The 23,933-nt window shown below is 42.1% G+C and overlaps 1 protein-coding gene across 1 annotated transcript in view; it reads right to left on the bottom strand.

Moving 5' to 3' along the window:
- LOC145417345 (transmembrane protein 47) overlaps nucleotides 1-23,641 on the bottom strand; it is a 248,152-nt gene extending 224,511 nt beyond the window's left edge. The window contains exon 1 of the mRNA XM_080286023.1: nucleotides 23,612-23,641. The gene's annotated coding sequence lies outside the window, so the exon portion shown is untranslated. The remainder of the gene's footprint in view (nucleotides 1-23,611) is intronic.
- Between the last annotated feature and the right edge of the window lie 292 nt (nucleotides 23,642-23,933).

Consider the following 23,933-nt stretch of genomic DNA (forward strand, 5'->3'; position numbering starts at 1 on the left):
TATTTGAATGATAATTTTTCTTTAATGGCGCTCGAGACTGGGACGAAGTGGAAAAAAAAAAGAAAAAAAAGGGAATATATCTTAAAAATGAAGTCCGATTTTTTACATAATGCTTTTAGTCTAATAGATTTTAATATTACCGGTAATTCTCAAGTCCACTTTTTTTTTTACTGATTAATATATTATGGAAATGACCGACTGCAATTTCATTCAAAGTATATAAAGTGTTTCTACGCAAAATAGACTAAATTTTTCAGAGAGAGAGAGAGAGAGAGAGAGAGAGAGAGAGAGAGAGAGGCGGGTAATGGAAAATGCCAATCATTCTCATTCAGGCATCCAAACATCCAACCATCCACCCATACACCATCCATTTAATATATCCACGATACTGCACATATGGATTACCTATCAGTCTATCCCATCAATATTTTAACTACTCACCCATTCAACTATCCATTCATAAGCTTAGAAATTCATGCAATCCATTATCTTCTTTTTTCATAACTATCTATCCATCTATCCGTATAACTAACTTGCCAACTAACCATCTATGAATACCAGCATGTCTGGCTGTCTCTCTCTCTTTATCTGTCAGTCTATCTACTCATCTATCTTATGAAACAAACCTAACAAAAACAGTTAGCTAAGCATCTATTAAAACTTTCACCTACCACAGTATTCATCCCCCTGCCCCATTCGTCCATCCATTCAATCACAGCCAAACTGTTGATCGATTTTTACCTATCCATCAAACATTTCATTCATCTATTCATCCACCCATTTATCCACCACCCTACCCATGCATCCATTCATTCATCCACCAAGCTACCCATCCACTCACTTATCCACCAAGCTATCCACGCATCCATTCATTCATCCACCAAGCTAACTATGCACCTATTCATTCATCCACCAAACTATTCACCCATCTATTGATTCATTTATTCACTAAGCTATCCAAGCATCCGTTCATTTATCCACCAAGCTATCTATGCACCTATTCATTCATCCACCAAACTATCCACCCATCTATTGATTCATTTATTCAATAAGCCTTCCCAGCATCCGTTCATCCATCCATCAAGCAATCCATCCATCCACCTATCCATCAAACCAAGTCTACTCATCCATCCATCCACCCATCCAACCCTGCAGTCAGCCAACCCCTCCTTCTGCAGTGTAAATCAATTGTAGCCGCAGTGAAACCAGACCTCCCCTTCCTTCCATCCTCCCGAGGTTTTGTTTTATGATACGAACCTATGGGACGCATTCTGAGTGACCATGGGGACCTCGTAATGACTCTTCTACAGCGATTTATTCTGCAAGTTATTACCATCTAGTAGTCAAGGGGCTGTATCGAAACCCCTGCAGCATGACAGTCTCCCCAAAGCTAAACAGAACCTTCATGAGAACAAGAGCAAAATATAAAGAAAAAAGTGGCAGGGGGACAGTTAATTAGTTAGCTGACTCACACACTAAGCAGATGTGACGGCTCTCTCTCTCTCTCTCTCTCTCTCTCTCTCTCTCTCTCCAAGTTATTTGACCCACAATCCATCTCTCCCAGTGACCATCCCTTCTTCTCTCTTACTCCCTCCCACCATCTATACCCTTCTCCTCATTCAGATCGTCTCTTCCACACTACCCTCTGTCACACTATCTTTTACCCATACTTCTCTTTCCACAAGTTCTATAATCCATCTAGCTGTATCTATGACCACCCCCTTCGTTTCCCACACTCCCTACTATTCACATCTTTCCCTCCTCATTCACAACCTAGTCTGAAGGTAGAAAGAATAAAAAATAAGAAAAAATTACTGACCTAATGAGAAAACCCTTCATCTAAGCTACATAAGTGCGTGGCTGAGCAATGCACCAAAATGTTGTGGGATTTACCACCAATCGGAAAGAAAAAAAAAAGGGGGGGGGGGGAGAGCAGGGGAAGCATTAGTTGGTAAGGAAGCGAATTAAAGTTGTAGGAACAAGAGCCAAGGCTTAAACATGCACAGCCAGTATTTGTAGGCAGGGGACAATCACAAACACACTAGCTGGAAAGCACTTCGAAAGCGCATATCTCCACCAATGCCACTGTCATTAAAAAGGATCCGGATCCGTGGAGATACTGTGTGGAATACATAGGATCCGGATCCGCCCAAATATTTAATTGATCGTTCCTTGACCCGTGGCCCACTCTTCCACAAAGTTTCATTGAAATTCATTGACAGCTTTTGGAGATATCGTGTGGACGAACAAACAGGCAAACATAGGTGAATTTATAACCTCCTCCAACTTCGTTGGCGGAGGTAACCAGTATGACTAAAGAAAAGCACCCAAACATTCCCCTACAATACGACAGGCAAACGTCAATTTACATGTAGGTGTCTGTTTTCAGTTTTTGTGTAGCGAACAGACGAAGACAAGAGAGACGACCCTGCCCAATATACGGTACGGTGGTACGGTATAAATATAACAGTACAGAAGAGGCTGTGTTCTATCGTTAAACACTAATACCAGCTATATCGAAATCTTACAGCTGTACATCTCACACATCTATATATCTCTCTTCATCATTCTCAGTATTTGCATCCACTCCTCACTTTCTTACATCTTCACCATCATCTCCCCATTTCCCCGCAGCTTCACACGTGCCTTAATGATAAGTTTGGTATACTGCGCTTTTTACTGTGGTTTTTACTGCCGTGCTCGTCGTCGCCTTCGTAATGGTCTTGCAGTTTCTTTCTTCTGTGTTCTCTTTTCTTGTCGTGGAGTTTTCGTTGATTTTATTATTATTTTTTTCTCGTTTTCCTCATTTTTTTTACTTGGTTCTCTCTCTCTCTCTCTCTCATCTATTTTTCATTCCCTATTTCATTTTCCTTTCACTCCTCCTTTCCCTGCACCTCTTTCTATCATTCCTCCTCCTCCTCTTCTTTCTTTTGTTCCTCCTCCTCCTCCTTTTCCTTTCATTCTTCCTCCTCCTCCTACTTTTCTTCTTCCTTTTCCTCCTCCTCCTTCTCGCTCTTTCACAAACTTTATGTCCAGCCGCTATTCTTTCTCTTCAGACCCCACTGATTTCAAACTTCGAGGAGATATGCTTGAGTTGAGTCTGATCAATCCCCCACCATTTCTTTCCTATGCCTTTTTTTCCCCTTCGTATATTTATATTTTGTCCTTTCCACCTATTTTCTTTTCTCTTCTTAGTTTGTTCTTTTTTTCTTTTATTATCAGTGTCACCATTGCCAGTACCAGAATCATCATCACCATCATCATCATCATCATCATCATCATCATCATCATCATCATCATCATCATCTTTTTCTGCAGCATCATTATCTTTTATGACGCTTTGTAAGTGTTATGAAAAAGCTGTATAAATTCCTAATTGGCCTGCATGCACTTCCGCACACGGGGTGAGAGAGAGAGAGAGAGAGAGAGAGAGAGAGAGAGAGAGAGAGAGAGAGAGAGACTATCATAATCATGGAGTCATGGTCCATGCTTATAACTCTCTCTCTCTCTCTCTCGCTTTCAAACAACACATCCACATCCACACCTATATTCATCCGATGCCCCAGAAACTTGAGGACCGTACACAGCCTGGCCAAACTCCCACCTACAGTTCGGACAAATTTTACAAACATGAGGCCAATTAACAAGTGCGTGGTAACTGATGCAACCGAACCAACGCACTGCACTTCCAACACCTGAAAAATTCATCATCATCATCATCACCATCATCATCATCATCGTTACCCTGTTTCTCACTTACAAATGAGGTCAGTAGGACTCACTAACAAGGGTAACTGGATTTCATCTGGCTTTCTACACACAGTTCGATTTGCTCTCACAACGCCGTCTAATCTGTCTAGGTGCCCGTGTGTGTGTTTGGGAGACCATGATAAGAGGAATTTCAAACATTTCTGACTTTCACCTCTTCGATGGGATTTCTTGTAGTTTATTTTTCCTTGCTGCCTTTACATCCATACTCAGTTTCGTGCACAGTCATAGAAACGTCAATGTTGATTTCCTTCGTATGTAAAAGTACTGTCTTGTATCCATGAAAGCACTCGCGAAATTTGTTTCTTAAACCCCTTATGACCGGAATAACTCTAGTATTCTTTCCCAAATAAAGCAAGATTATTTTATTCAGTTAAATCAAAGGAGCATGAAGAATGAGCCACAGGAGTCTGAGTGCCATTTCCTACGTGTGTGTACAATATGAGTACCGTCTTCCAGCTTTCTCCAGCGTGTTCTCCCCTCCGTAATCTAGCCCCTTCTTCCCTGCTCCTTCAGTAATTAAGACATGTGCTGCGAGGGCAGGCAGAGGCAGAGTTAATTACACTACTTCGGAGGCACAAGTCTCCAGCATTGTATATGTCCTCACAAGACTCAAACATTCATATTCTAATTAACCTTGGAATTTCATAGCATTTCTTTCTCAGCGACTTCGTTTACTTACGTTAGTGATGCAAGCTATGTAGATACTAGCAGGAGTTATAATAGTTTCAGCCCCAGGCTCATCTGAAATGTGAAACCAGTGGACTGCAGACACAAGCTACCTCCTCCCACAGTCCACCAGCCTCCTTTTGGGGGGGGATAAGGAAGTAGATGAGGGACGTTTGCACATCCTGGCAGCAGAGCCGCCTTGTTATATCGATACCACCATATGAAGGCGTCCCTTGACGGCACCATATCTATATTAAGCTATATAATAACATACAAGAATATATCATATTAGCAAACAAATCACTGAAGAAGAGGTGTTACGAAGCGTCCTATGCCACCTACAAACCCTCCGGGCCATGTCCTTCAAGGATTTGGAGGTTCTTTGCCCACCTAAAAAACCATCAAGAAGAAGAAGACAAAAAGGAAGGTACATGGGCAATAATTCCTGCTTTTCTGCCTTTACCTCACAGAACATTTTTGTCAGTCATAACCTTCCCTGTAACAAAAAGCCACGAAAGGACCAACAGGCCTCCTGGTGATTGCTTTCCTTTGCACTCCTTTGTATTCTGAAGAAGGGACGACATTATAGAGAAACATCAAAATGGCATGGCAAAACCAAACGAAATCAAACAATTAAAGAAATAATATGGAGCGTAGTTATAACCAACGGAGAAAATTACTCTAGAAAATTGATCAAAAGTTTGGCGACAAAAAGAAACAGGCTGAACCAAACACGACCCCCCGAGCCATTAGGAGTGTGTGAGATGTATTGAATTACAGGCTAAAGGTTGAAGCTCTCCCTCTTATTTCCCAAAGGCTTACTCAATGCTCCCGCCGCTGCCGCATGGTTGTCTATTTATCCATCTATCTATCTATATATCTGTCTACCTGCTTGTCTGCCTTCGTATATCTGTCTGTCTAGGTATCAGTTTATCCATCTATATACCTATCTGTCTATCTTACCCTGTTTATTTTATTTATCTATGTGGCAAACTACCTTCAGTATCTAGTCTTCATTCTGTCTTTTTCATCTTTCTTATTTATCCCTTCAACTTTTATCTGTCTATCTATCTTACCCTTTTATTTATTTTGTCCATCTATTTGTCAAATCACTGTTAATTCATCCATCTTATATCAGTTTATCTATCTGTTCATCTTCATCTATTTATCCATCCGAATCTGTCTACCAATCTGTCTACTCATACACACCTATTACCACAGTTTAATAACAGGAATTGTATCGTATTATCATTATTCTAAATCGGTTATAGCCTAAAAATTCTCTCTCTCTCTCTCTCTCTCTCTCTCTCTCTCTCTCTCATGGACCCCTCCGCTTTATCCCTCAACTCACCACCACTTCTCTCCCCCATTATTCCAAGTTAACCTCGCTCACAGGCCACTCTCCTCCTCCTCCCACCTCTCCACTATAGGTCCTCTTTCACCCTTTCTCATGCACAGGGAGGTCAATATGCCACTCTCCTCTTCCACTCCCTTGGGTGATTTGTGTGTTGCGGGGACGGCTCTGTCTGCGTTATCAATGTCTGCACTCCATTTATTCACTTCCTACCTCTGCCACACGCAAGCCCACGCCAGCAGACTGAGCCGCTACACATAAGATACCTCCAGGTGGGTATCTAGCGGAGCGCCATTTACAAGTCTCCCTGTACCTCTCTGCTACTCCAAGTCACCCACCCTCATGAACCCCTTTCCTTAATCCTTCATCCTCCCACCACTCCCTCACGCCACTGCAAGTCACCCTCCCCCACATACGCCTCTACTTCAATCCTACACGTTGTTGTTCTTCCTCTCCTCATTAGTTCCATCATATTCACCTCTACACTCTTGTTTCTTACATTTTAACATCCCTCATATAAGTTGTCTCTCTAATACAGGTAAATCCTCTCTCTCTCTCTCTCTCTCTCTCTCTCTCTCTCTCTCTCTCTCCTCTTCAACCTTCACTCTCCCTCAGTTAAGCAGATAACAAGGAAGGTGAAAGTTCAAACACCTGGCGGGGGTTGTGGATCAAGGATAGTACGGTACGGCGAAGCATATGGAAAAGCAGGGACGAAAATAATCATGGTGTGTGTGTGTGTGTGTGTGTGTGTGTGTGTGTGTGTGTGTGTGTGTGTGTGTGTGTGTGTGTGTGTGTACCGCTCCTAACGATTAAGCCAGATTTGTATTAAAATCCGAGTGAGGCTGAGGTTCCATGTCAACATAATACCACTCAGGGATCGGGGACTGGTCACTCATGTTCAAGGACTCTAGATTGAACAGCCTAGCCCCGGGTCCCTACGCTCCTATTGGAATGGTATCTATACATAACACTTATCTCTTCTTCCCTACTCCACATCTGTCCATCCCACTCTCCACTGCATCTGCTGTCTCTACTATCTACCCCTCTCACTTTCCACGCCTCTACCTAAAGTCTATTCAAACTTTCCATCTACTCTCCACGTTCACTACACAACTCTTGCTCTGTTATAAACTTTCCAGCAGCCATTCTCTTCTCCCTGTATACCCAGAGGACAATAGCCTACCCTTCCTTCCCTACCATCACCTACCATCACACCATTTACCACGCGATACCACTTAACAACCATCCTCTTTTAACTCTCATACTCACTGACATCCTACCATACACCATTCACTGCCACTCAGGGACCACTACCACTCGCTTAGGTACCCCCCACTCAACCACTACCACACACTTACTAACTCTCTACCACCCATCAAACACTTACTCACTACCAAACAACCATAATCTACCACATTCACATTCACAGCAATCCTACCAGTCACTTCCGCTCTACCATCCAACATCTAGAACCACTCACCCACCCACACCCGTCATCCACTTGTCACTAGCAGCCATCCAAATCTATCATCCACCAACGACTACCAAACCACCAACACCCACCCAGCCACCAATGCACTTACACCCACCTATCCACCCACCCAGCCACCTACCACTATCAAAAACCCACACCCACCTACCCACCCTCGCTCAATTCAACATCACAGGGAACAGCGAGGGAGTGAGAGGTGAAAGTTGAAGGGTCAAAGTTTAGTTTGTGAGGCGAGGGTAACTTCAGGCAACATTATACTGTCTTCAGCTCAGGGGAATCTGTGTGTGTGTGTGTGTGTGTGTGTGTGTGTGTGTGTGTGTGTGTGTGTGTGTGTGTGTGTGTGTGTGTGTGTGTGTGAGAGAGAGAGAGAGAGAGAGAGAGAGAGAGAGAGAGAGAGAGAGAGAGAGGAAATTAATGCTCGAGGTCGAGGAAAAAACTAATTAAAAGAGAAAAGGTATCTGTGCAAATACAAATATATTTCTCTCTCTCTCTCTCTCTCTCTCTCTCTCTCTCTCTCTCTCTCTCTCACACACAAACACACACACACACACATCCTTGACCAAATTCTTCCCTCTCCCATTCCCTTTCGTACACCCCTAGCTTTCTACCCTTGATTCTCTCTCTCTCTCTCTCTCTCTCTCTCTCAGCCCTATCCTTAATTAAAGTTATAAGGAGGACCCAAACAGCCCCAGCCAACCAACCTTGCCCTATTTTCGACCAGTAAGCCACATTGGGGTGCTCTCTCTCTCTCTCTCTCTCTCTCTCTCTCTCTCTTAATTCACCTTCCCCATGTCGCTTTCTCTGTTTCTTTTACTCTCATATTCCTTTGTAAACCCAGTCTCTCTCTCTCTCTCTCTCTCTCTCTCTCTCTCTCTCTCTCTCTCTCTCATTTGACCTTTTCTTCCTTTGTTTCTGTTACATTCCTGCTCTTCTAAATGTCTAAATCTCTCTCTCTCTCTCTCTCTGACCTTTCCTTTCTCGCTTCCTTTGTGTTTGTTACCTTCCTGCTCCCTCCCCCCCTCTCTCTCTCAATTCACCTTTCCCATGTCGTTTTCTCTGTTTCTTTTACTCTCCTATTCCTTTGTAAACCCAGTCTCTCTCTCTCTCTCTCTCTCTCTCTCTCTCTCTCTCTCTCTCTCCCTATCTCTCTCTCTCTCTCTCTCTCTCTCTCTCTCTCTCTCTCTCTCTCCCTCATTTGACCTTTTCTTCCTTTGTTTCTGTTACATTCCTGCTCTTCTAAATCTCTTTCTCTCTTTCTTTCTCTCTCTCTCTGACCTTTCCTCTCTCGCTTCCTTCCTTTGTCTGTTGCCTTCCTACTCTCTCTCTCTCTCTCTCTCTCTCTCTCTCTCTCTCAGTTAATTACACCTCAGTAAGCCCCGTCCTCACCCTCTGCTAATTACCACACAGACGGATCAGCATGTTTTTCCCGCCAGGGTCATTTTCATCATCTCAGCCCTTTCAGTCCGATGACGTATATGTACTTGATTCTAGCAATATCAAGTTATGTGCAGACGGCCACAATTTATTTGGCATAAAATTCAAAATGGTACTATTTGATATGGATGCCAGTAAACCACTTCATTTGGGGGCCAACATATCGTTACTTACCTAACCTAACGTGAATGAACCTAACCTAATCTAACCTAACTTAACCTAGCCTAACCTAACCTAACTTAACCTAACCTAATCTATCCTAACCTAACCTAGCAAAGGATTATTCAAAATGGTTATGACCCGTTCTAGCTCATTATAGGTAAGGTTTTTAGGTAATATGTTTTAATTCAGCGCCCACTACTATATTTTAACTCAGCGGACGACACCAGAATAAAGCAACTAAATCCACAAGACCACCAGGCGTCTCTCATCCATCCAGTCCACTAACTTTTGTGCCACACCAGACAAAAGCGACTAAATCCACTAGGCCACCAGGTGTTTCTCGTCCACCCTATCCTATAAAATGGCTAATTCCGCTGTCCATTCTGACGAGCAACATGACAGGTCCAATTCTACGAACCTGGTATTTCGTTCCACATCATATTTTCCTGTAGTGTTAGCCTCTCTCTCTCTCTCTCTCTCTCTCTCTCTCTCTCTCTCTCTCTCTCTCTCTCTCGTCATGTTTCTTTGTTCCCTTGTGCCCTGGTTTCACTAACCCACCTCTCCCTTGACTGTGCTTGCCTTTTCTCTCTCTTTAAACTCTCCACCCTTTCTCTAACCTTCAGTTTCTCCTTACCCATTCCCTCGCTTATTTCTCTCTCTCTCTCTCGTCCTTAACCACTTCCTACCTCCACACCACCATGTTCACATCACCCCTCCCCCTTCTCCTCCACCATTTCTCTCACCCCCTATATAGCTTCATAAGTCTTACCGCCCCTCCTCCTGCCCTCCCCCTCCCAGCTTCCCCCTCACCCCCTACCTGCACAAGTGTTACCTCCCTTACTCCTCCCCTTCCCCCTCCTCACCCCTGCCCTCTCACCCTATTCCCAGTAGTCAAGGTCGAGTCGGAAATGCACCCTAAAACCGTCATCCCATCACCATTTCCTTCCCACTGCTGACCACTAGCTATTTATAAAGGATCATGGCTTTTTTTAACCTATAAATAAGACCCCGTACCAAATATTTTCAATAATCTTTTCTTTTATTATTTTTATTAATTAAGAAGCGGTGGCTCGGTGGTTTTTGCGTGCCGCGTGTACTCCAAGTCTAGGGTTCAAGCCCACAACATATCGAACATCTAACGTGGGTGCCTGAGTAGTATGTCCTTTCACATGTTTGTATACAGATATATTTGCATCCCTATCCATGATGTATCGACATAACAACACAGTCAATAGGCCTACATCACTTACCTGCGTCACTTCTTTAGCACACCCTTTCCCCACCCATTCCCTCTTGGAGATTTGTCAGGATGGGAAAATGGCTAAATGCTATCATTCCCCCTTCCAGATAGTCCAGTCCTGCAGCAGACCCATTATAGGACTGTTACAAAGACAGATTTTTGTACTTAATATTCATTCTCTTTTGGTTGTGAAGTATTTTGTTACTGCATGAGTGAAACTAAAATATAAACAAACAATGCTCACAAAAGTAATAAAATCCACACTTCATTTATCTGTGGAGTATTTTGTAGCTTCATAGAAATATTGTACGTGTCTATCATACTTCCACTGCTAGCTGCATAAGTGAAAGAATAATGAAGCAATCTGATACCAAACTTAAGCTTAATAATTCACACTTACTTTAGTTGTGGAGTGCTTGTAGCTTTTCTATCAAACTTTCATGGGTACCGGTAGTTGTAAGAGTGAAGGTAAAATCATCGTCAGTTTTATATATGACATGCTTAAGAAAATTTATGGTTACGGATCAAGACCACCACACACCACCCCTTCTGTAGTTATTTCCTTGTGTGAGACGGCTCTGAAGAGCAAATACAGTGGCGGCTGAGAGAGAGAGAGAGAGAGAGAGAGAGAAGGTTACAGGAAAGGGTGGGAGTTCAGGGAGAGAAAGAAAAGCTAGCACACAGCGGGGGTTGAGGAAGAGAAACCAAGGCAATGACGAACAAAGCAACACATGTTACCGAGAGAGAGAGAGAGAGAGAGAGAGAGAGAAACACTTCATTCCATTTATTTTGAAATATCTAAAACAAAGCTATATCATACTCTCTTCACTTTAACCCAGCCTCAAACTACCAATTCTTTATCATGAAACATGGTGATAGTCACGATAAAGTGCTATGGAAACGATATAGAGCCACTGAGCTGCGGGAAATGAACAGCAAAAGGACTAAAATTTTAATCAAGATGGACGAATGCATTTAACGCGTAATCAAAATGAGTTCTCTGGGAGGGGTAAAGGTCAAGAAAGAGGTGAAGGGAAGATGTGATGTGTCGGCTGGAGAGGTGAGAGGTGAGAGGTGATGTCAGAGGTGAGTGTGAGAGGTGAGAGGTGATGTCAGAGGTGAGTGTGAGAGGTGAGAGGTGATGTCAGAGGTGAGTGTGAGAGGTGAGGGGTGATGTCAGAGGTGAGTGTGAGAGGTGAGAGGTGATGTCAGAGGTGAGTGTGAGAGGTGAGAGGTGATGTCAGAGGTGAGTGTGAGAGGTGAGGGGTGATGTCAGAGGTGAGTGTGAGAGGTGAGGGGTGATGTCAGAGGTGAGTGTGAGAGGTGAGGGGTGATGTCAGAGGTGAGTGTGAGAGTTGAGATTATCGAAGTGGTGTGCGGAGTTAGTCACAAGGTAGGATGCTCACAGACTAACACCTCTCCACAGTAATTACACGACCAAACCATTGCCAAAACAGTCTACTGGTATTATTTTCTGTTAGGCTACCTGTGTACGGCAAAACGATGTGGTATTTATTCTACAACATGAAAGTTAACAATAAAAGAAAGTCACCCTTCTTTTCCTATTTCACCTGCAGGATAAAAACTCTTCTGGAAGTTAATAATGAGTCAGAAATAGTGATGTCCGTCACACGAATGTAAATGGAGGAACACACACACACACACACACACACACACACACACACACACACACACACACACACACACACACACACACGGATGCTAAGGAATATTGGAAAATGGATAATTGAGAGAGAGAGAGAGAGAGAATCACGTGAGGGAAGGTGAGGTGAGGTGAGAGATGGCAGGTAAAAGGCACGAGGACGGTGAGAGGAGGAATGGAGGGGAGGGGAGGGAGGAAGGCGATGAGAGGGAAGGGGGGGAGGAAGCAGGGAGGAGGGAAAAAGGAGGACGAACACTCCTGACTCATTCCTCCCTCATCTCTCTCTCTCTCTCTCTCTCTCTCTCTCTCTCTCTCTCTCTCTCTCACAAAACATCACCACCACAACCAAACATCCTTACTAAAAACACAAACACACTCCTACGCACGCAAAAACACATAAACGCAGACGTAAACAAAACATAAAATAATCAAGGCAGAAATCGACGCTTGGCAACGCACGACCCCTTACCAACAGGGTCACGGATAAAGTGTTGCCATCTCGACGACAACATTATGATTTTCTTTTTTAATTACGTCATGGTGCGGATAACTTTTCCATCTTATACCAGCTAACGCCAGACGACTTCCTTCAGCTATGAGTGGGTTACAGAAGCCTGAAATGTGTTAATACTAATACCACGAACTGTTTCATGGTAGGTCAAATCTAGCTGCCCAACCCAAGTCTGATTTCACGCAGTTGAAAAGTGAGTAATAAACAAGAGTATCGTTAACCCTCTAATTTATGGGAACGACTGTAGTGCCATTATTCTTTTCCATCTATCGCCACATCATTGTATACAGATGAGAGTAAGTCACACGAGTATGAGTGTCAAAACCCGTCAGCAACTACTACTATAACTACTACTACTACTACAACTACTACTACTAGGAGCTTGCAAGTGAGTCATAGGAGCCTGAGTGTTAATACTAGTACCATTAATACAAGTACCACTCATAATGTCACAATGTATACAAGAATTATTAACTATCTCAAAAGGACAACGCCACTACTCAGCCAACGAAAGACGATACGGTATAGTTAAAAGTAAGCCACAGGAGCTTGTAAGTGTGTTATAGGAGCCTCAGTGTGTTAAAAATCTCCCTTTACATTTACAAGCGTCATTTACACCACTTCCGCCATCGTTTCGTCCCTAATTTGAGATGGAAGGAGGCTGGCCCGTTTGAGTGAAAGTTCCTGACGTGTAGAAGTTAAAAATTTAATTGAGGGAAATATCGCTCGGGAATATTAATTAGTTCCGAGGGTGGGTGACGGGGAGAGAGAGAGAGAGAGAGAGTACATATCCTTTCATTATTTCTGCTGCTAACAAACTAATTTAATAAAGTCTAGTACACATGATAGTTAATTCTACATCTAAACCCTTCAGTTAGAAAAGTATACCCTTAAATCTCCTAGAGGTAGAGACTAAAACATTATGTACATTCTCGAACTGAAGGGGTTAGAGAAAGAAAACGGACATGGTAAAAAAAAAAAAATCTCCCCAACCCACCACCCCCTCCGGGAATGTGTTGACCAGAAAACAGGAAAAGTTGAGTGTCATGCAAAGAGAAAGCGTACCGCACCGGGAAGAGGTTTTACAGGGAAGGAAATATTACTGGTACAAGGCCAGAGAGAGAGAGAGAGAGATGATCCACGTCGCTATTCCCTGCCTGATGGTCAGTTATCATCATCATCACCATCATCATCATTATCATCACCTCAAGGGTTCACGTAATTAAGAAGGCTTGTAATAAATTATAAGGGGCTTCGTAACACTGGAAAAACCACAACAGACAAGCTGACTGCTGGAATAACAACGATATGTTTGATATCACTGGCATGAATACTGAAAAGCTTGACAACACTGAAAATAAATATAACACGCTTGGCGTCACTGGAATAAACGATAATGCGATTGGCAACAATGAAATAAATAATAAAAAGCTTGGCAACACTGGAGTAAATTAGAAAAGCTTGGAAATATTGGAGTAAATTATAAAAAGCTTGGCACCACTGGAATAAATGATAAAAATGACTACCAACACAGGAATAGCATTAAATAAGTTTGGCAACATTGAAATATATTATAAAAAAAAAAAGCTTGCCAACAATTGAATAAACGCTAAAAAGTTTGGCAACACTATAGTAAATGATAAAATGCTTGGAAGCGGTGGAATAAATGACAAACAGCATGGAAATAATGGAATAAATGATAAAAAGCTTAGCACAGTGGAATAAATCATAAAAGCCTAGCACACTGGAATAAATTGTAAAAGCTTGGCAAGACTGCAATATTAATAAAAAGATGGGACACTGGAATTTGTGATAATTCATTCGACACTGCAATAACTAATCAAGTTAGGCGTAGAATATAATGTAGCGGCGTCACAAAATGTGTAGCCCTGGCATAACTGGAAAAAAAAATCGTTATGAAACAAACGCTCATGGGCTTGCCACCGCTGGAACAAATTACAAACCGCTTGAAACATTGAAATAAACGATAAAAGACCTGGTACCGCTGGAATAAACTGTTAGAAATGCTTAGCTGTCATGTAATCATAATCTAACCAAAGGAATGACGATAATACGTTTGGTAGGGTAACTCTTGAAATAAAGGATAAAAACTAAACATCAGAATGAACAATGCTTGACAATTCTGTATATACAATAAACAACTTGATAACAGATATAAATGACATGACTGACATCACTGATATAAATGGGAATTAGTGAAGTTTAGGGCCATATTGGTCACTGCTCCTCTGAACACTCTGCTTGCATTCCTCCACCTCTACGACGGGCGCGCAGCACCCGTCTAGCAGCAAATTCTCATCCCTTTTCTGTCCAACTCTCTAATGCAAGACTTAACCGTTACTCCCAGTCCTTCATTTATGCAACAGGTCAACTCTGGAACTGTCTCCCTCTGTCTGTATTTCCTGCTGCCTATGATCTCCAGTCTTTCAAACGCAGTGTGTCCAGACATCTCGAAATGATCGGATCTTGAATTTGGCTCTCTATTGTATTTTGTTTTTCCTTGGAGGGAATTGTTATTGTCCTTTGGTTCCTTCTTCCTCATAAAAAAAAAAAAAGTTTGGCTTAGGTTAGGTTGGGTTGGGTTGGGTTAGTTAGGTTGGGTTAGTTTGATTAGGTCAGGTTAGGTTGAGTTAGGTTAGGTTAGGTTGGGTTAGGTTACGTTACGTTTGTAGACAAGGTTTTTCTGATGTTTGATGTGGTTTGGAAGCTTATGACCTTTTCTTTTGGCAATGCTTCGTTTTCTTTTCTACCACACCCAAACGGGGAGGGGGGGGGGGAAATGGGAAAACGAAGCATTTCCGGAGGAAATGAGGGTCAGATTCTTTCAAAACACATCAAAAACCATCAGGAATTCCTTGTCTGCATATTGAAAGCCATATTGGTCCTAAACTTCACTTTTATCAAAAAAATGAAATCAGGCTCGGACATTAACGCTAAAAGGACTGGTAACACTGTAATATATAAACATGACACCTCGAACACGGGATAATAATCATGACATACCTAACTCGTTTAGTCTATAATAATAATAATAATAACAATAATAATAATATGGCAAAGTAGCGGAATGAAGCAGATTTGCCTGTGTCGTGCAGCTGGCAGCGAGGTTTGGTAAAAACCAAAACACAAGGAAAAATCGTCGTATGCCACATAAAAGTCTGGCTCATACAACTCACTTTCAGCTGAATACAATCGTCTGGGAAGCTGAATTAAATAAGAGAGCTGTCACGACTGTAAAATGACTAGATGGTAGTAGTTTCAAAACACACAGGATCATACATTGACTCCCAGTTGAATAAAATCACCTAGCAGCCCAAATAAAACGCAACAATGAGCTGAACACAATAACAGAGGCATGTGGCAACTATGCGGATATATGAAAACAGACGGGAATCAATGAAGTTAAATAACCATGAATGAATACTACAGACGCCTACGTTCGGAGTTAAAAGCGACTGAATGAATTTGAGACAGGGTAAACGTAGTACTCTCTGAATGAATCTAGGTTTTCCGATATTTATGGAATCAGTAACTGTTTGGAAACCTCTACATTTACCTAATGGTATGCAGGGAACACTGAAGAGTACTTGGGATACACTCAGTCCCGCCTAAAATCACAAAACTTGCAACACAAAAAGAAAATAACACAGCAATGACAACCTGCGTTTGAGCTGCGGGCATCTTGTCAATGTTGCCATATCCTACGTAAGCTTATATCAATTCTACTGTATCTTTAATTACATGAAGTGTGAGTAGACGTGAGTCAGTAGATGAATGGAAAGGCAAATATAAATTTGAAAAGCTTGTGCTAAAGTAATTAGCGCTGTGAAAGTAAAAAAAAAAAAAAAAAAGTTGGAAAATTACGAAAAGATTTTCTTCAACTCTTTCACACACTGACAATGCTCCTCGGTTGACGAAACTTTTACGTTTACGATTTTCGCTGTCCACTCAAGAAAAGCCACATGGTTAATACACGAGAACTCGTAGAAAAAAGTTTTTAGGAGATTAAGACCAAGTGTTTCAAATTACATAGTCATAAAACAAAAAAGAAAAAAATGGCCAACAATTAAGATTCCTGAGGTGTCTGGCATCTTTTTCCTGCTATGTCCCAACCACAACAAACAAATGATGCCAACTCTCATACAGTGAAAATATTTGCGTCATTTTGCGAGATAAAAATACCATTATTTTTTGTTTCTCCTGCGACTAGGCTATTTCATTGAGATATATCCACTGATGTTATCCAAATTACATTAATTATGTGCGTATATACTAAGAAAGGTGGAGGGGAGAAGTAAACAAAATAGAATATTTCGTGCTGCTGTCCTAGCTTTCTCATTTAAAATTGAAGGCGAACCTTCGCCTACTCTATTTTAAGTCAATCTCGCTCTCTCTCGATTCATTCATTTTCTTCTCGAAACATTTTACACCATAATTCTCTCTCTCTCTCTCTCTCTCTCTCTCTCTCTCTCATTAGCTTCACGCACTATTCCCTATCACGTAACTCCAGCTCAGCAAACATTCTCAACCTTCAACATATGTCTCACTCCATCACTCCTCCCGTTAGCTACTACATTCTCTCTCGTCTAAGACTGACATGGCCATCTTCAATGCTGAGTTGTAAGCGGAGATTAACACTACATAATGGTGCTAGTCACGAAGAAGAGTTCTGAAAAGCAAGAAGAGATATTGTACTGTCCTATTCTGTAGACCAACGGGGAAAATTATTACAAACAGATGAAAGTTTCCAATACTACTACTGCATGTACACACTTACCTGAAGATGACACGCATTAATAAGGTAAACACACACACACACACACACACACACACACACACACACACACACACTGGCCAATCAATGCAGGTGTTGGTTATCGTGTATGACCCAGTGGGGGTAATCAATACTGTGTGTGTGTGTGTGTGTGTGTGTGTGTGTGTGTGTGTGTGTGTGTGTGTGTGTGTGAGAGAGAGAGAGAGAGAGTATTGGCTATCGCATATCTGGTATGTAACTCCATGTGTTGTAACTCATGTCTGCTGTGTGTGTGTGTGTGTGTGTGTGTGTGTGTGTGTGTGTGTGTGTGTGTGTGTGTGTCGTGTAGCCTGGAATGCGGCGTGTCCAGTGAGGGTGAAATCTGAGAATGGTAGTTCAATAATGCACTTCAAAAATTACAAATCGACACTACTACTACTACTACTACTACTACTACTACTATGTTACCATCACCGCTACCAGAACTACTACTGCTATTGCTGCTGCTGCTGTTGCTACTACTACTACTACTACTACTACTGTTACGAGGCCTACAAAATCGTCTTTACACACTATTATTACTATTACTATTATTAATACTATTTCCACTGCAGTACCAATCACAACACTACTAATATTCAAATTTACTCTCTCTTCAAATGAGATTCAGTATCCTGAGAAAAAAGAAAAAAGGAAAAGAGAAAATATCTAGAAAATATTTAATTCATCAGCGATAATAAAATAATAATAATAATAATAATAATAATAATATAATAATAATAATAATAATAATAATAATAACAATAATAATGGACAATTAATTAAAAGCGTAAAAGAAAAGCATATTTTGATGCTTCTGAATACCACAATGTGCTTTTAGGAATTACAATGACGAGCGGAGAGAGAGAGAGAGAGAGAGAGAGAGAGAGAGAGAGAGAGAATTATAATACAGAGATCTTTCTAATGTCATGTAATATTTAGACACTAGACTAACCTTATAAACTACTAGATAAAGTGAATAAATGAGAGAGAGAGAGAGAGAGAGAGAGAGCAGTTACCACGTGACTGCGAGAGACTAAAATAATAGAGCGGTTGGCTACCTTTTCCCTCTCTCTTGGTATGTGGTTTTGAACAGAGGTAGAGGAGAGGAGGGAGAGAGGAACGGGAGGGAGGGAAGGAGAGGGAGAGAGGAGGGAAGAAGTGAGGATAGGAGAAAGGGAGAGAGGGAGGGAGGGAGAGAAGAGAGGAGAGAAGGGAAGAAGGAAGAGGAAATGTGACAGATACGAGGAGGGAAGAAAGAAGAGGAAATGTGACAGATACGAGGAGGGAAGAAGAGAAGAGGAAGGGAGAACAAAATGAAGTGCAAGAAAGAGAGAAAATGACGGGAACAACAGGGGGAAAAGCAGGAGGAGGAAGGGAAGGGAAACATAAGGAGAAAGGGGAGGGAAAGAGAGGAGGAGGGATAGGGAAGAGGAGGGAGGAAGAGGTAAGGAAAAGTGGGAGGGGGAGGAGAAGGGAAGGGGGGGGAAGAGGAGAGAGGCAGGGGAAAGGGGAAAGAAGCAGAGAAGGTAAGAAAGTGTAGGGAAAGGAAAGAGAAGTTGAGAAGGAATGGAAATAGAATGAAGGAAGCGGGCACAAAGAATGGGAAAACTGGAAAGGAAAAAGAGTGCAAGAGATGGACGGGAAAAGGCAGAGGACGGAGAGAAGAGAAGGAACTAAGGAGGAGGAAAGGGAGGGAAGGTGGAGGGGGGAAAAGGGAAAATATGTGAAGGAAGAAGTGAAAGAGAGAGTAGGTACTCGTAGATAACAGGAGATGAACGAGGCGAAGGAAGGAAGGAAGAAGGAGAGGAGGAAAGAAAGTAAAGAGGAGGAGGAGGAGAAGGAGGGGGAGGAATTAAAGTGGATGATTCATAAGACCATCCTGACTAACGCTGTTTAACAAACTCGTCGAATTAACAAACAGGAACAACTGGGTAAAAGGCTGGTCTCCCCATCCTTAAAAAAAAAAAAAAAAAAAGTAAATAAAAAGTCAAAATAAATCGCTGTGGCGCTAAGAAAACTTAAGTATCATGAATTTAGCGGGGAGCAACTGCACATCTCGTCTACAGGGAGATCTCGGCACCTGTCACTGTATCAGCACTGACATGGGTCCAGCTATGTTAATCTTGGTTAAATGTTAGACTGAGTTAGGCTCGGATAGACTGGATTGGGTGATAAACCAATAACCAAATAACGCCTGGTGGTCTAGTGAGCCAAGGCGTTCCACTGGATGAGACCTGTAATGGTTTAAATCTGAGGGCTGGTTGGGGTTTACTGCTCACATAACGCCTCTAGGGTGCGAGTAAGGCTGGTCACCCTCGACCTTATTGTGGGGCCAGAGTAGACTATCCCTGGGCCCCTACTTTCCTGATGGAACCCCCCCCCAAAAAAAAAGCAATGAATGAACAGATTATACAGAATGGTGCAAATCGATTTCTATCAATCTAAAAAAGATACCCAACCCTTTCAGCTCAGTTGATGACTCGGTGTAAGACTGGAGGATTGATCTGACTAGTAACCAAGGAGACTCAGTTCATAACTAAAACTCATCGAATTTCATGGACCACAACCTCACTATTCACCCTGTGGGAGTGGACCAGTTCCGTTAGATAAAAACAAACCTACTATGTGGAGTGAATGCCGGAGTGACTCATGCGCCGAACTGTGCACTTAAACGTAAACATTCCTGAATGTAAACAAGGGAGCTTTTGAGATCAAGTGTCGGCTCTGGAATACATTAACTAACGAACAGTATCTCTCTCTCTCTCTCTCTCTCTCTCTCTCTCTCTCTCTCTCTCTCTCTCAGGTATATTACGTAAGCAGAAAATCTGCACAAGTGTTCTCGATTTGCCAGTGGACAACAAAAAATGAGAGAGAGAGAGAGAGAGAGAGAGAGAGAGAGCACTCCAACACTAGGGTTCAAGTTGCACCTCCACTCGACTCACTCTCAGCTCAGCCATCTTTCTCTCTCTCTCTCTCTCTCTCTGGTATGTTACTGTACTTAACCAGACAATATGCAGAGGAGTGTTCTTGATTTAGCAATGCACACACACACACACACACACACACACACACACACACACACACACACACACACACACACACACACTACCCTCTTTCTAACCCTTACCCTTTCCTCTCATCTCTTTCCTCCTCTTCCTGCTCTCTCTCTCTCTCTGTCTCTCTCTCTCTCTCTCTCTCCCTCTCACTCTCTCTCTCTGACACCAGTTGCACATTGAAGACAACACCCCCACACCGTTAGATCAGAGTTTACCCGACTGTAACTGACAAGGATAGCACCAACCAAGACATCCTCCACCACTTTATACAATAGTAGAGTGGGACTCTTCCATATAGAATTCTAACCTATACATAAAGCCTTCCTCTGTTTTGGGATCCTTTTTACTCATAGCCTACTTTAGAATTTTGGCCTAGACATCCAACTTTACTTTGTCAAGGTCACTTTTGCACAATATAGAGTTCTGAAACATACATGTAGCCCTAATTATACCCTTTTCCCTTTAGCCTTGTATAAAAGTGACAGGTCCCCAGCTTAAATGCTTTTGTCACATAAGATTAACATTAGAATATGATGTTATTTGGGAGAAAGTTTATGGAACGAATGCAGTGCCACAGTACAGTCTTTTTCAACAACTGAATTACGTGAAATACGGTGCAAAAGGACAAAAATCTAGGCCATGTTTGTGTGAACGAACTATAGTGGTGTGGGTCTTTTTTTTTTTTTTCCATAATATACAGTATAGTTAAAAATACTGTCCCATATCTTACGAAATAAAACTCACACTTTAGACGCGAGCAGTAGGCCTAAGGGAGGTTGCTGTATGACCTATGTGTGGCTACTTTCTCTCTCTCTCTCTCTCTCTCTCTCTCTCTTGCCCAGTAACATTGTTTCATATACTCATGACAAAACTCAAATTTAATTCTCTCTCTCTCTCTCTCTCTCTCTCTCTCTCTCACACACACACACACACACACACACACACACACACACACACAGCGGTAATACAAGCCCTCAACTTCCACTCAAACTTCCCCTCCTTCACACAAGACGAGAGCATGAAATAACGAAGAGATTTCCACTAACTTGGCAGAAAACTTGGCGCAGCCTTAAAAAAAAAAAAAAAAAAAAAAAATAAGCGACCATTTCGCACTTCCCGGCCACCGATAAATAGAAAATGGTTGGTGGACTTCAGGGTTGACTTAAAGAAACTGGGATGTTGCAGAAAAAAATATGTTCGTAGCCAAATAGTGTTATGTTTACTCATTCTCTCTCTCTCTCTCTCTCTCTCTCTCTCTCTCTCTCTCTCTCTCTCATCCAGAACAATTACCGGGCACTAATTGCTTTTGTTAGCGCTTCAGAAATAAATTATATTACTCCATTAAAGTCTACCTCGTTAATCCCCTCCATTAGTATTAAGTATCAAGTATTTATTTGTGGTTAGTCCCAAGAGAGAGAGAGAGAGAGAGAGAATATATAAAGAGGAATATTTCGCTTACCTTCTCGTCATAGTGTTTCATGTTTCATTTTTCTTCACTAAATCCACACAATATTACACGACATATGTACGGTAGTTTGATATCTTAACTACGATAAGATGTTCTGATTTAAGTCCTGCTTTTTTAGACGATTTTATTCAGGTTAGGAAAGATTCTGTGGACCATCTGAAATTTGATTTTCATCTATCTTCCTACCTACCTGTCTATTTATCAATCCATCTATCTATATGCAATTTATTAGTCCTTTTACTACCAGACGTCTCATTTAAACTTCAAAGAAAATCGTCTGTAGGTAGCCAGAATAAATTAAGACATCCTCGGACTGAAGGGATTCGCCTGTGAATATTAGCGCGCGCGCACACGCACACACACACACACACACACACACACACACACACACACACACACACAAGCACTGAACCCAACATGACATATTTTGGTCAAGGTGAACTGCATGCACTCTCCACAACCAGTAGTGCTACGGTTGCGGCCAAAAGTTCGCTTACAATTTCGGAATCGTACGCTGTATTTTTCGTGGCATAGGATACTTCGTAGCACCTTTTCCACGCCGATTTAGCTGGTATATCACACCTTAAGTTCTTATAAACTTTTTTTTTTAATGGTAGTTTCCATTAATAGAAAAGAAATGCTTCTAGAGAGAAATGTGCAAAAGAAAATCGCTAAGAAAGAGATGCTAAGTAGCCTCCTTTCTACCCTGTCAGAGCCTAATGAAATCCACCCAAGCTTCATCAGCAATAATTACATAGAGTGGAAAGGCGGAGGAGTTATTTTAAGGCCCAAGCCCACGAGGTAAGGCGATACAAACGTTTCAGTACCGTAAGAAGTTCTAAGAATGCCACTCAGTACCATCACACGCCAACCGGAACATATTTTTATCTATTCCTGCACGGTAGATACAACAGTGACTGCCATGATATATATAAAAATGACTTAACTCCGAACGCAAATAGGGATGTGACGAAGCGTGTTTACTACGGTGAAATTGGTGCTATATTAGACTTAGAATGTCCTACCTGGCACCTCTCATTCTCTCTCTCTCTCTCTCTCTCTCTCTCTGGCTCGTATTCACGTTTCAGGGGGCTTCTTAACGCTTCTTCTTTAGAGGTTTACTTTCCATTTAGCGCTTCTTCGTGACTATCATCATATTTTAGTGTTAACAAATTGCTCAGCATTCAAGATGTAGACAGTAATTTTAGGTCACGTTCGAGTAGTAGTAGTAGTAGTAGTAGCAACATCAGCAGCGGCAGTAGTAGTAGTAGTAGCAGTAGTAGTAGTAGTAGCAGTAGCAGTAGTAGCAGTAGCAGTAGTAGCAGTAGAAGTAGTAGTAGGGGCAGCTGTTGCAGTAGTAGTAGTAGTAGTAGTAGTAGTAGTAGTAGTAGGGGCAGCAGTTGCAGTAGTAGTAGTAGTAGTTGTAGTAGTAGTAGTAGTGGCAGCCCAAGGTTCCTGAAATATGGACCCAGTGGATAGCAAGCTTAAACTGATTTCCTCTGCAGTTTACCATCCTTCTCTGGGGCATAGGGAAGCAGCTGAGACGCCTGTATAGCTGCCACGTTAAAGTAAAGGAGAACAGGGAAGCCTTGACCGAACGAGAACAGGGGCATCTCTCCGCGGGCAGGATGACTCAAGATGCCTTCTACAGGTGAACGAGTGTCTTCAAGCAAAAGCATTTCCCCTACGTCAAAGATATAAGGCTTGTTGCATATCAGAAGTGGCTTATTGGGTATCAGGGACCCTTGTCCGCTACCATGTAAGGGAACACTTTACTGAGAGCCAGAGTAACAGGAGAGAGGGAATGGGGGAACGTGTGTCGTGTGTGTGTGCGAGCCGCGAAAAGTGATGAAAATAAACAAGGCCGTAGTTTAATGCTATTTTTGCTAGTAACAGCTTTCGTCATGATCCAAGTCACGTCCGCAACGACTGTGAATACCCGAAAACACACAAAAATGAAAATTTCAACGAGATTTACCTGGTTTTCACTGTTCACTGTACGCTCCCGCCTGGACCCGCGGACAACACCACCACACACCTCTACAAGCTGAGCCTCGCCAGCGCACTGAAGTAGACCACACTAGCGGAGCCTCCGAGAGCAGCCACAACAATTATTGCCAGATGTTGATTTCTTTTCTTTCACGGATCTCTGAGGCTTTTAACGACATGTTTGTTTTGTTGCAGTCACTGTATTGTGTTTATTAGTAGCTCAATAAGGTGCTTCAGAGATTCACATTATCATTTCATCTTCTAATTTATAGACAGTACTACCATAAGGTGGAGATATTTAAAAAAAAAAA

The sequence above is a fragment of the Coenobita brevimanus genome, chromosome 110 (assembly GCF_032717465.1).
Source record: "Coenobita brevimanus isolate Jiangsu-jjx chromosome 110, ASM3271746v2, whole genome shotgun sequence".
In the NCBI taxonomy this organism is placed as follows: Eukaryota; Metazoa; Arthropoda; class Malacostraca; order Decapoda; family Coenobitidae; genus Coenobita; species Coenobita brevimanus.